We start from the raw sequence: 11,829 nt of genomic DNA, 5'->3' as shown, positions 1-11,829 counted from the left end.
TCCTTAAGAATAGCTTCTTCTTCTTCTAACAATTTCTGACAAGGGTTCAGCAAACGGTAGATGAATCAGCTGAAGGGCTAGATGCACCTTTCAGGTCCTGTGTTGGGTCTTAACTCGATTTTCCCCTCTTATTTCTTAAGGACATGACTTTCAGATATTGTTAATTTGCTGTAGAGGGTGTGTGTGGTTGAAAGGCAAGGCCTGAAGAGGAAATGAGGGTTAGGTGAGAGGAATGGTGGAAACATTGGGGTAAAACTTGGATTCACTTATTATTAATTATTAAACACTTATTATTAATGGAGCAGTAACACTGAGAAAAAAATCATCAAACTTTTACTCCTACTGACAAAATTAATCAAAAGCATTTTTAATTATGAACATTAAAAGTACTATTGAATGGGAAAAATCACATCTATCTGGATTTCTTTGCTTGTTGATTTCCAAACTAATATAAGTATTTTTCTGTACCTTTGCACTGATTTTCCCCTTTAACTGAATTTATCCTGCCAATGCTTTTTTGCATGTGCCCTTTGCTGCTAGAAATCAGATCATCTTTTTCATATAAATCTATGTACAAAAAAATACATAGATAGCTTTTAAAGCTGGAATCGGTCTTTGACTTTGCCTTTATTCTTCATTGCTGTATTACCTTTCCTCCTTCTGACCTTACTCTTTATGGCCACTTTTAGCATAAATATAGCATCTGGTTTAGCAAACCTTATAAAGGGAAAATCGATCTGAGGAATGGGAACAAAGCAAAAGTCATCATGAACGTGTCAGTTGAGGCTGTTAATCAGTGGGATACTGCAGGTCACCCTGCTTAAAAGCTGTCCCAATCCCTCTTTACGTGAAGCCTTTGCTTTTATTATATACTTCATATAACATATCATATTTATTTCTAACCACCATGACACCACAAGAGGGAAGCATTAGGCACTGAGATGGTGAAACTGCAACTGATAAAAATGCAGTTCATACATATAATGCAGCAAGCTAATCGATCTGTTGAAATTCACAAACACTTCTGCAGAGTAGATACATTCATTTCATTTTGTAGAATAAAAATATAATTTCCTGCCTTGTTTAGTATCACTATAATAGAAGGACACCGGCGCTAACAGTAAAAGTAAAAGTAAAAGCTATTGATACCAATTATTTTTATACTATATCCTCACTTCACAGTGAGAACCAAAATCTGTTTCTTCTTTCTTTTGTACTAAACATGTTCTCACACTCTGGAGCCATTTTGGTGCAAAGTCAGCAAATTTTATAATTTATAAATTTTTCAATTTTATATTTTATATTCCCCTTGCCATAAGAGCTGGGTAACACCCAAATTTCTCATCTGTGCAGTATTAAAGGTTTATCCTATTCTATTCTAAAACTTTAAAACTGTTTTTATTCTAGTATATAACTTTTATGATCACTGAAATTAAAGTTAATATAGATATAGCTTAAAAATAATTGGACAAATAAGTGCCTGGAGATGTTACCAAAATGGCTCCAGAGTGTGAGAACATGTTTAGTACAAAAGAAAGAAGAAACAGATTTTGATTCTCACTGTGAAGTGAGGATATAGTATAAAAATAATTGGTATCAATAGCTTTTACTCAACAATGAACACATAAGGTGAAGTAAACGTAAATCACAGTCTGATAAAAACCCTTTAATAAAGCACATTCAGTACATGTTCTGAAGCTATTACTCTGGCTCTGTTTGGGGTCATTGTCACGCTACAGAATGAACTTAAGCGATCTGATTATTTTGCATGATAAAAGATCTAATTGTAGTTCTAGTCTCTAGTTTTGACATGCTCTCTGCAAAAAAACCCCCAAAACAACAAAAACTAAAACAGCGGGATGCTTCACCATGCTTCGCTGCCAACATCTGTGCCTAAAGAGTTGTGCACAGTATTGTGTGTTGTATCATCTGTTACCCTTGCTGCAGTGGGTTTTATGAAATTGTCACATTTTCATACAGTGTTGCTGTTCTGTCAAGTAATTACATCTGTATCTCTGCTGCTTTTTTCCCGAGGCAGAGCAGAGAGCAGGCTGGGGTGACAGCTGCAGTGACACTACCCTCCAATCACAGAAAACATACAGCGCCACATGGTGCATATTAGAGCAAAATCATATTTGACAACTGTGAGTTCTCTGCTCTGACATTAAACCATAACCTCTTTCATTAAGTGCTCACAGGGAGCTGCAGGACACTGCTGGTCAGAACAATGCAAACTATGATACAATAATGTCAATGAATTACATTCATTTTCTAGATTTTTTGTCATCCTTTAAAAATAGCTCCATTTTTTTACATGCTAAAATCTACAAATTATACAAATTTCCATCCCCATAAATACAACCTTATCTAAGTAACGCAGTGAGTTTATTTGATCAGTTTGTCCTTGTTAGCATTTACTGCTGGCTTACATTTAGCAGGACTTTAACCAACATATGGTAATCCTATTTCACGCCAGAGAACGATGAGCAGTCTCTTCGTTAAGAGTCTGATCAGCATTCAGTGTTATGTTAGCATGCAGGCTCTGTCCCTCAGAGCCGCCTCACTCCTCTCTCCCCCTCTCTGCTAGAAACAGGCCCTTGTGCTCCCAGCAGTCTCCTCCTGTTTTATTTACATCTTAAGCATTTAAGCTGATGCTTCATCCAGAGCAGTTTAGCGAGAGTAAGCAGTAGGAGGTCAGTGTCTGATTCAAGGACACTATTTACAGGACATATGGTTGCTTCAGGATTGAACCCATAACTTGTCATTTATAGAACAGTCCCTTTAATGTTCGGCCACCTGGCTGCTTTATTTGTGGCTGGGTAATATTGTGTAGAAGCGCTTTTATAAAAAATGTGATGAAAGTACTCTTAAGTCGAGTTGGTGTAAGTTACAGCAGATGCCATGCAGCTGGAAGCTGAGGGTGAAATCTCTTTTGAAGTAGTCTATTTTGGGGGATGATTTTGAGGACTAATCTCACAGCATGCCGAAAATATTTTGACCACAACCATGAAAATGGATGGAGCAGTTAAAAGGAGAGCAGGCCAGCATGGTAGCTCATCTTTGCTGTCTCTACCTTATTTATAGTCCAGAAAAGCAAAATAAAGCATGAGTTTAGCAGCAAAAAATTACAAACAAGCTTGAAAATAAAATTAAACTGAAAAAAATAAGCATACTAATTAAAGTATGACAAATTTAAAGACTGCAGATGTATCCTAAAACACAGTAACAAAGCACAACCCAGGAAACCAGTTGTTTATTGGAAGACAATCTTGGGAGCAAAAATCCAGCTGATCACACTTATGCAATTTAATATATGACATCATATACATCTCAGTACGTTAATAATTTCAGCCTTTAAGGCCTCCTGCATTTCCACTATTGGTACTTTTGTGCATTCCTGATTCAATCCTCCTCTCTCGTTCATGTTCCAACCCTTTGTCCAAAAAAGTGCTTCCTATGTTTGACTAGGTTTTCAGTAGTTATGGCACACAGCAGTTAACCAAATAAATTAACTTAGCGCAAAGAAACTTTGTACCCAACTGCTTACAGTACTTCATGCTACGAGATATATTGCATCTGATGCTACAGAATGCTTGGTGGAAAAATAGCAATAAAAGTCAGAATCCATAAAACATAGAAGTGAGATTTAGCCCAGAGTCCTTGTTGGGGTGATTTGAAAAAAAAAGTACACCAAGTAATATTTTTAGCATATTTTTCTTCAAATTATAAATATTTACAAGGATTTGAATTTTCTGAAAAACATAAGAATCACTTTTCAGGCATTTTTGCTAAACTGTGTAAAATTTTCTCCTGTCACGAGTAGCCATTCCTTAATTTCTAAGTACCATAGACCAGCGGTCCCCAACCCCCGAGCCATGCACTGGTACCGGTCCGTGAGTCGTTTGGTACCGGGCCGCGAGTGTTGAGGTTCAGGTGTGCAATTTATGGTTTACCGGGGGTTTTTTTCTTCGTTTTATCGTTCATATTTATTGTTTTTATCGTTACCTCAGTTCCCCTGTGTCTTTTCCCGTGTGTTATGAACACATTTTAGTTATTTAGGGCCGGTCCGTGGCACAAAATGAATGAAATATTGCAGAAAGACTGATGGAAGATGGAAACTTTTTTTCCCCTTCACATAAGAAAGAACACGCTTTTGGTCGATTAAATGTCTACTAAAACTTAAACACTGTAAAGAAGTGGCACACAGGAATTATGGCAACATCACATTGAAAGTTTGTAAAATTCATATAGAGAAATGGTCCTCATGCTAAACTTTCACCACGTTGAATGTCCATGTTTTTAAAAAAAAACTAACAAAAACAAAAAAACATCAATTGTTTCCAAACCACCTCATCACTCGTCTCCTTAAAGCCATCTATTTTTGAGTCTTATTTCAAAAGCTAAGGAGCCCCCGCATCATTGATTGTCCACTGGCCAAGGTAACGTCAGGTGACAGCTCTTGGAAATAGCCTTTGTAATTGGTCCCAATGAAACTGGCCAGGCGATCACTGCTTCATAGTGTTCTTGATGGTCCACCTCTGCCCCGAGCAGGGCTGCAGGACCAGCAGGTGGCCGGAGTAAACATTAGCCGGCACCACCTCCAGACAGCGTCCAGTAGCCCGATTTATGATCGATTCGTTCTGCAAGGCAGAAGGAGATACAATACTTTGGTTTTAACAGATTTCACAGATGGTCTGTGAACAATGCGTGATGGTGACAGAACAGTATGTAACCAGACCGGGCCTTATGTGAACTGTTGCAACCTCTTTCTTAAACAAATGGCACTAACTTTTTACCTTACATCTATATAAAATAAGTAAGGTCTCCCTATTTCCCTAAGACTTCTACGTCTGCAGGACTCTTCACTGCTTGTCCTGCTGTGTGACAAAGAATCGATGTGGCAGAAGGTCTGCAGCATCACTGTTCAAGCTCTCCTCTTCCCGTGCTACAGGCTGTAACTCTTTAGTTTTTAAAGGTTACCCAAACAGAACTAAAAGACCAACAGAAAATTGACTTACAAAAGGTTTTTCACATTAAAAGAAAAAGAGAATCAATGCCAAAGTAAAAGGTATATTGAGTCGCTTGTTACCCTTTAAGCAGTCTGGGTTTAGTTGTCTTAAGAGGACCCCTTATTTTCTAGCATAAATATAATTTTACAACAGTTATTGTTCATATTAATCATAGCCAAAGTCTCAATTTATGTGCAAATAATCCCCGTTAACCAGACTGCTTTGATTTCAGTAATAGCAGAGATGATATCCTAATATAGTCATCACAAACAGACAGATCTATCTGTGAAGTCCTACTGGCCCCGGTGTTAAAACCTTCTGTTTGTGAGGGTTTTAACACAAAGAAAGGTGGCTTCAACGGAGGTATTCGGAATATAAAGGCGGTTCTGTCAGATAAAGCATGAACTACGGGGCTGCAGCAATGCTGAGTATGAGAGAAATGAAGATTCATGCAAAGCTACTCTCATATTAGAGTCCAAGAGAAAAAAGAATGGACCCAGACATGAGCTCAATAGGTCCCTTTTAAAATCTGACATATAGATACTTTTCCTCTCAACTCTATGCCAGTAAATTTTAGTTTCTCTTATAAACACTCAGTTATATCATTGAAAAAGAGATTTCTTTACACTTCTGACCTGAGAGAAATGCCATGTCTTCTGTTTCACGTTGGTCACCTTTTCACAATTGAGGAGCTGAGGAAAGTTGCTCATCTGATCGTACACCACACAACGAGTGTCCTCACCAGTGCTGCCTAGGGGTCCCAGAAACAGCTGACCTTCTTTAGTGTAGCGTCCTAACTAAGAGGAAAACAGATACGTCACACATACAGTAAACGGAAAGTTACTGAACTGGCTGAGTGAATACTCTTCTCTTTATTAGCTAACGATGAAATAAGTATGTGATGATGTACAAGTTGAAGGTAACCTGGCAGGAATTTTCCTTGATTATGCAAGCTGTTGGGTTTTTTTTTTGCTGCTTTGAACAAGAGGATGGTGTTGTTCCCAATACTGCTGAGAGGCAAAACATGTCTTTGTTCTTCACTGAGTGCTAAACACAAAGATTTTCCTGTACATCACTGCTAATCACAGTGTTGTTTCAGCAGAGTTCTAACCCACATATAGCCCTAACATTTTATATACACCAAATTCTGCAGTTTTCTCAACTTGACAGAAAGAAAAAGCAGAAGTGAGTCAGATTCTTCCCGCTCTGTTTTCTAACCTTTGTGTCTTTCACTTCAGCTTTTTCGTTCAGATTAATAGTAATTTCCACTTTAGCAGTGCAGATAAAACAGTTCCTTTGGTTGCATCTAGCTCTGAGGCTTTGAGTGTGCTGACGATAAAGACTGATTGGGAAATTGTTTATATCGCATTCTGTTCCTAACAAAGCATGAATAGTGGTTGCAATGCCTTGCAAAAGATATAAAGATAAAGCTTTCCATCAACCACCCAGTCAGCCCAGTTTGGGTCTTTTTGCAGAGTAACTGCATCCTGTTTGCAGTACATCATACAAAAGTTAGGTGATTTAACAGCGTTTGGACTCAAAATCTTAAAAAATCCCACTTGTGGTCCCTAGATGTCACTGCTTCTTCTTAAGAACAGAGTATTTATTAAAATGTTTTTCTAGTATCTTTGACCACTACAAGTTACATTCATCTTTTCACAGATATTCATATCGCACTTTATTTTATGCACTTATGTGCTTTATCTGTTTTGCATACACACCTACAGCCAGTCACCATTTAACCTAACGTGCATGTCATCGGACTGTGGGAGGAAGCCAGACTACCTGGAGAGAACCCACGCTAAGACACCATGGGGTCGCTTTTATCTCCGTGGAAGTGCAAGTGTGAAAAACTGGTGGTCTAATAAAAACTGAAGACTTTTTGTTCCATCAAAAGGATAACTTTAAAAAATGCAACTGAAGCATGTCTTGTGAAGAAAGTGTGATGCGGCTGTTCGATTTGTATTGTTGATTGTCATTTATGCTTAGAAATATTTACTTATATATGCTTAGAGTTTTGTAATTAATTGTAGATTGGTAGAGGTTTTGATCCTTGATAGTCTGCAAACTGTGTGTGTATTAGACAGCACTTTGGGAGCATGAGAGGTCATACCGTGTTTTATTGTTTTATGGTAGGATTAACGTAGTTGCGTCTGTTCTAGTCTAGTCTTTGTTTAGATGAACTGCAGGACTTCCTCACCGTGTTATCTAGGATGAACCATCTAGGGTGAGGGGGAGGCTACCCTCTTCCTGACCAAGGATGTTTGACCCTTTGATCAGCAGTCCACACACACACACACACACACACACACACACACACACACACACACACACACACACACACACACACACACACACGCACGCAGTAAGGATGGGCGGACATGTCTCAGCCTCCACCACTCTCAGCACTGGAGCCCCCCAGGGGTGTGTTCTGAGCCCCCTGCTGTACTCTTTGTACACATATGACTGTGTGGCCACTACCAGCTCCACCACCATCATCAAGTTTGCTGACGACACCGTCGTGGTGGGCCTGATCTCTGATAACAACGAGACGGCCTACCTGAAGGAGATTAGGAATCTGGAGAACTGGTGCCAGAGGAACAACCTCCTTCTAAACGTCAGTAAGACAAAGGAGCTGATAGTGGACTTCAGCACTAAGCAGGAGAGGAACTACCAGACCCCCGTCATCAACGAGTGCCCAGTGGAGAGAGTGGACAGCTTCAAATACCTCGGAGTTCACATCACGCAGGACCTGTCATGGTCCTGTCACATCAACACCGTGGTGAAAAAGGCCCGTCAGCGTCTCTACCACCTCAGACGCTTGAGAGACTTCCAACTGCCCTCCAAAGTGCTCAGGAACTTTTACTCGTGCACCATAGAGAGCATCCTGGCGGGAAACATCTTAACCTGGTTCGGGAACAGCACCATGCAGGACAGACGAGCTCTACAGAGGGTTGTGCGGTCAGCTGAGCGCACCATCCGCTCCGAGCTCCCTGACCTGCACTCAATCTACAGCAGGCGGTGCTGGACCAAGGCCAGGAAGATCGTGAAGGACCTCAGCCATCCCAACAACAGACTGTTCTCTCTGTTGAGGTCAGGAAAGCGATTCCGCTCCCTGAAGACCAACACAGAGAGACTGAGGAGGAGCTTCTTCCCGCAGGCGATACGGTCTCTCAATCACACCACCACACAGTACTGACCCACACATACAGTTCTTACACACACACTGGACTTTCTGGACTTTGTTTTTGCACAACACTGGTCACTATATTCTTCATTTCCGGTTAATACTTGTACAGCTGCTGTTATTGTGTATATATTTATTTATATTTAGATTTCTTCATACATTCTTATATAGTTCTATACTGTGTATTGGTGTATTTTGTTGTACAGTTATTTTATTTTCAACTTTAATTTATATATTTTATCTTATTCTTCCCAGTTAAATTTACCCTTCATTCTAATTTGTGTTGTACAGTTATTTCATTTTTAACCTTAATTTATATTTTATTCCTTCCTAGTTAAATTTACCCCTTTTTAATTTTTCATATTTATTTCCTACCTTATTCATAGCCTTTCCTTTTTTGTTTTCTTTAGGTCACGAGCAGTTGTCCAAGCATTTCACTACATATCGTACTGTGTATGACTGTGTATGTGACAAATAAAATTTGAATTTGAATTTATTACTCTTTGTGTGTATGTAGACGTCATATGTTAACGAACTTATGCATATTCATGTAACCTCAATAAAAGGACAGTGGTACGGGAGGACGGACGAGAGCAACTGGGGCCAAGCGAAGGAACGGCGATTGTCCGGTTCTCTCCCGTGCACGAGTAACATGAAGCTTGCCTACTTCGTGTCTTGCTTTGCAGTGTAATTATATTGCCTTTAACGTTCCAGCGGATGGGTTCAAGCTACAAACCTATCAGCGGCACTCATTTTTCCAGAATTGAATTGAAATTTTAGCTCCTTTAGCATTTTACCACTGAAGCCTTGACTTTCTGCCTAAAGCACCTGTTTACCACTGTGAGCTAAAAAGAGAGGCCCTTAGGGCTGAAGGGATGAAGAGCTGACACTGGCTGACTCAGGGCTTCAACACAAAAAGTGCAAGACACAATTTTATTCTGACAGCAGAACTCGCTCCTTGGAGGATTTCAGCTGAGCCTGTGATTGAGACACAGCTGCAAATCACATCACCGGAGAAGCTCACTGTATGTTTTCATGAGAAAGCAAAGCAACTGGAAAAAGATGGAGTATACTCTTTAGTATGGTGGTGAGGAAGAGTGTTGTACCTGAGGACCCCACCCATGGCATGGGTGCAGGGTGGCTGTGTGGTTCTCCTTCACACCCTGATCCATACACAGGTGGCTTGCTTTAGAATTGCGGACCTTAAATACACAAAAAAAAAGAGTCAGACTTAATTCATAAAATATGAATATTCCCCAAAATAATTACCGATTAAAAATGTATAAAGGCTAAAAACAAGGATGTGTCAGTGTGGATCAGACAAAGTTCTAAATCTCATTTATTTTCTATTAACAGCTGAGAAGATGTGGATGTACATGCTGTCTGAGTCCCTGCTTTCTTGTTATATTTTGGTCTGTGGAGGAGATACAAGTTTCTTAGGACTTTGTGTAAGTATCATTTATTTAATTTCAGTGGTTTAATTTGTACATCAGATCTTACATCTACAAACTTACTTTTTCCTGTGTCTTTGTCCTTCATGGCTCACCTCACCGTAGAACAGCGTATCGTTGTACCTCCTCATCTCTGGGTAAACGTTGTCTAGGTACCAGTGAAAGCTCTTACATTGCAGACTCTTCCTCAGTGCAACCCTCTGTGATATGTCTCCGTAATCAATACCGTGGTTCTGCAAGAGCAAAGGAAGTTATTATGCCTAAAGTCTCTACATAAATTGTGGAACCAAAAGAAAAACTGTTTGGCTCTGAACATGGACATCTGATAGTCACAAACAGACAAGCATGACTGACAGCATCCTCTCTAAGAGAGGTCTTGGTGCAGAAAAATGCCGTTCTCACCTCCATGGGGATGTTCCAGGCCAGGTAGACATTGGACTTGTACTCATCCATCCAGACCTCTGCCACACGCAGGGCATTAAGGCGTGTGTGGAAAGCTATGTTACTGTGGTAAGGTTTCTTCATTCGTGCAATATGAGCCACTCTGGAGCAAGGCAGCACCTCCATACTGCCTCCACACAGCCACACCTGTGGGTAGTAGGAGTATGAATTAAAGCTCACAATAATATACTGCTGGCTGCTGGGCAGCAGGAAATATAAATAGGCAGATGCACAGTCGCCGCGATGTCCTGATTTATAAAGTCAATTACAGCTAACAGCTGGAGCATAGAGCACCTGGAAGGACGTGTTTTCTTTGTGCTGGAACTAATGAAAGCTAAATCTGTACATTTAGAAGTCCTTCTCGGTTTTTCTTCTTGTTTTCTGTTATATAAAAAATATCTAATTGTTGCTTTTATTCATTTTTTTCTAGCCAACCTTAAGGGGCATCAAGAGGAGCTGAGGTTTTCGGCACTTCAGCACTGGGTTAACTTTTAAGCTCCAACTGTGAGTATACATACATAAATGCATGTTTTTTTACTTATATTGTTTGCTGTGACAACGTATCATCCAGAGCACTCTCCCAGTCAGCGAATACACCATGATGATTCCAGGCATGTCATTAAAGATCAACAAGAAGAGACGGTCAGAAGCACAAGTCATGCTTGAAGATGTGGCCAAAACATCTTCTACAGTTCACCATGCTATTTCCCAGCTTTGATGTAGGACAGCGGGCCAGAACAATAAGACATGAATGCTAGCATAGCCCCAAGAGCTACACAACAACAGAATAAAAAAAGAAGCATAAAAGCAAGCAGTTTACACAATCATAAAAGCATAAGACAACAAGTGAGTTTTGAGTTGGGACTTAAAGAGAGAGATGGAAGAGATATTTCTTAAATCAGGAGGTAGGGAATTCCAGAGTCGTGGAGCAGAGCAGCTGAAAGCCCTGCTCCCCATGGTGGCAAGACGGGGGGAAGGGACGGAGAGAGAAAGGGAAGAAGAAGATCTAAGACATCGAGATGGGGCAGTGATCTGAACCAGATCAGAGAGATATGGAGGAGAGAGATGATGAATAGCCTTAAATGTGTACAAGAGTATTTCTTCTTCCTGACCAAGATTCGTTCCTTTTGTTGCTTCTCATTAACAGAGGTCAAAGAAAGTATAATGATAAAGTGGAGAACTACTGGACATCATTCATTTTTGGTGCTAAAGGTTTAAGAATTAACTGCAGCAGAAGAGCTTCACCTGCTTGTGAAGTGGTTTAGAAAAGAAACCTCAGAGCATGAAGGTTGAATCAATTATCTCCTCATACAAACCACCCAGCAGCTGAGCTGAAAATGATATCAGAATGGCTAGAACAATGTTATGGTGCATCTAGAGCTACTGAAACAGCTCTTAATGCAAAACTTTAAAAAAGAGCTTTTTGACCTAGCAGACTTGCTATTGAAGAAATAGGAAGCTGAACAAGATAACTTCCTCCCAGGATCCTCTCTGGAAACAGCCAGTGGTACTCATCCCTTTTTCCAAAAGCTTCTACACAACCTCAGGAAAAATGGACATGCCCAAATAAGGGCATCATGTAGCTACAATCTCTAAGTTGATCAGTGGTGGAATCCAATGACCTAGCTGTAATCCTTACTTCATTCACAATGATAGCCATCAAAATCAGCAGGTCAAGACTGAGGTATCCTCTGCAGGTTTGGAGAACAAATGTGCAAAGCCAGCAACTGACCAATTAGGA

General features: G+C 40.1%; 1 pseudogene across 1 annotated transcript in view; it reads right to left on the bottom strand.

Moving 5' to 3' along the window:
• Nucleotides 1-3,237: 3,237 nt before the first annotated feature.
• LOC145419928 (polypeptide N-acetylgalactosaminyltransferase 17-like) overlaps nt 3,238-11,829 on the bottom strand; it is a 29,756-nt pseudogene continuing 21,164 nt past the window's right edge. Inside the window, exons 6-10 of the transcript XR_013901188.1 lie at nt 10,050-10,235; nt 9,743-9,880; nt 9,303-9,398; nt 5,645-5,806; nt 3,238-4,640 (exon numbers count right to left, since the gene is read on the bottom strand). The product of XR_013901188.1 is annotated as a polypeptide N-acetylgalactosaminyltransferase 17-like (transcript). The remainder of the gene's footprint in view (nt 4,641-5,644; nt 5,807-9,302; nt 9,399-9,742; nt 9,881-10,049; nt 10,236-11,829) is intronic.

The sequence above is a fragment of the Astatotilapia calliptera genome, chromosome 14 (assembly GCF_964374335.1).
Source record: "Astatotilapia calliptera chromosome 14, fAstCal68.1, whole genome shotgun sequence".
Taxonomy (NCBI): Eukaryota; Metazoa; Chordata; class Actinopteri; order Cichliformes; family Cichlidae; genus Astatotilapia; species Astatotilapia calliptera.
Note: the sequence above shows the minus strand (reverse complement) of the source record. Positions and strands in the feature narration are given on the sequence as shown.